Source organism: Phascolarctos cinereus, unplaced genomic scaffold, assembly GCF_003287225.1.
Source record: "Phascolarctos cinereus isolate Bilbo 61053 unplaced genomic scaffold, phaCin_HiC Scaffold_5;HRSCAF=322, whole genome shotgun sequence".
Classification (NCBI taxonomy): Eukaryota; Metazoa; Chordata; class Mammalia; order Diprotodontia; family Phascolarctidae; genus Phascolarctos; species Phascolarctos cinereus.
Window position 1 is genome coordinate 341,482,017 of NW_027555958.1, and position 2,552 is coordinate 341,484,568.

At 32.7% G+C, this 2,552-nt stretch overlaps 1 pseudogene; it reads right to left on the minus strand.

Annotated features, from left to right (window-relative positions):
- Positions 1-977: 977 nt before the first annotated feature.
- On the minus strand, positions 978-1,878 carry LOC110205397 (insulin-induced gene 2 protein-like; annotated as a pseudogene).
- Positions 1,879-2,552: the final 674 nt, after the last annotated feature.

Here is a 2,552-nt window from a genome sequence, read left to right on the forward strand (position 1 = left end):
TCCACTAACAAGTGAACCAAGCCAAAATGGTTTGGTAACATTACCAGAAAACTCCCCAAAGAGCATTAGTACCTTAATTTCTACAGGTATGGGAATTGTTATATGTGCAAAAGAATTAAGAGGTACTAAATTCCTTGTGGCTATTAAAAAACATTTTAAACACAAAAAACAATTTAAACATTGCATAGTTGCAGAAAGCCATTTTTTTCCAAAATTCATATTCATTGTAATTTTGCTTTTTCATGACTTTTATTATTTCCTACTTCATCCTCTCCTAGATTTAGGCTGAAAAAATAATTATATTGATAATCTCTCATGGGTTTCACATACAGTACTTGTAAAAAATTTATCTAAATAGATGTTTATTCTTTGGATCATTTCCAGTGTTATAGGTAGATATGTATTTTAAAACATTTCATGAAAAGTTCATTTTTATCACAAAAGACAAAATATTCAAATACCCCAAGTTTTTGTTTACACATTTAAGACAGAATCTCAGCCATCAATTTGGGTACCCATAACTCGTACTGCTGTGCATAGAAACATAAAAGGCAGGAAATTTTAGAAAAAGGGAAAAATATCAGCTGTTCAATTGAATTCTTGGCTTTCCTCCTTATGAGTATTCCATTTCAAAAACTTTTTTAAATGTTCATAGCTTACTTTCTGTATGACAATAATAGAATGTTTTGGCACATTAACATTGTGATACAATATATGTTATGTTAAAAAAAAGTTTGAACTCATCCATTAATCAATATTCTTATTTGTTGTTCATCCTATTACAGTTACTTAAATCAAACACCCAGGTTTGGAATTGATTTACAGCAGTAGCAATCACAGATTGCAATAATATTGCACCAAAGGGAAAAACTGCATCTTAGCAATTTTACAATTCAATGTTTTCTGGGTATCTCTATTATTTGTATGCTTCTTTAAGTCCTTTTTTTTCCCTACACAAAAGCATATTTTTGCTTTCTTCACTCTTGTTGAGATTTTTCTGTAGTACCTTTACATTCATACATATACAGCTGTTGACCAATGTTTCCTGTTGTTATGCCACCAGCAAAAAAAAAATATATATATATATATATATATGTGTGTGTGTGTGTATGTGTGTGTGTATGTACATGTGTGTGTATACACATACACACATACATGCATATATACCTACACACACACACACACACACACACACACACACACACACACACACACACATATATATATATATATATATATATATATTATATATATATATATATAATATATATATATATATATATATATATATATATATATATATATACCTGGTACCAAGAATGAACTTAAAGAAATTTGGAGATTTATATTGCTAACACCATTATGGACTAGTAGGTGAGTGACCAAGGTTGCCAAGAAAGTAATTCCTACTCCAGAGCCAAAACTACCTCATGATCTATCAAAAATCTATCACAAACCAATGGATAGTGCAGCTAGTGTGAGAAACCACTGTAGATTGTTGTCAAAACCTACTTTAGCATGATTTATATCAAGAAAGACTGCCGCATATTACGTCACACTGAACAGTTTTCTTTTAAATTTATGTGAATATCCCGGATACCTGTCAATGCAGGGGTATAATAATACAATCACAGCTGAAGCTTTACCACAACATGGTGATATCCACCATGCTGAAGAAAAGATGCTTGAAATCACATCAGGTGGAAAGAGTGTGACATTTCTCTGAATCTGAAATAGATTTAATACTAATGCAAGAAACACTCCAATGAAAAACAACACTACTCTACAAATCATCAAGTTTATACTTCAACTAGGGACAGAAGAAATATATGGCCCACACTTTGGGGGTGCAAATGATACTGTTTCTCTCTCTGCCATAGTTTCATAAGTTCAATAATTTCAAACAATCACAGTAGATAATAGACTTTTCATCAGAATTGCATCTTGTCCTTAATCAGAACCTACAACCTCCCTCCACCCCAGCTTCCACTATTTCCCCAGCCAGTCCTTCCTCCACTAGGCTGTGCTGAGATCTCCCTTTTCTTTCCTGGGTCTGTGTAGCCTTAGAGGCTCCTTGAAGATCTGTTTCCTAGATAATTTCTTCTATGCTCCCCTAATTTATGATCTCACCCTTCTTGTTTAAATATGATATCCATTTGGAACTTGCCTTACTATATGGTGTAAAATGTTGCTCTATTTCTAATTTCTGCCAGACTCTTTTCCCAACAGTTTTTATTCAATCGTGAATTCTTACCCTAATATGTGATATCTTTGGATTTATCAAACAGTTGGCTTCTGTGCTCATTTGCTTCTGTGCATTGCATACTAATCTCTTCCACTGCTCAAACTCTCTATTTCTTATGCAGTACCCAAGTTGCTTTGATGATTATGACTTTGTTGTATATTTTGAGATCTGGAACTGCCAGGCCTCCCTTGTTTCCCATTTTTTTTTCATTAATTTCCTTGATGTTCTTACATCAAGTAATCCTTTGGTACCTTGACTGGTATGGTACTAAATATGTAAATTGGCCTTAAAAGTATTTTCATTTTTA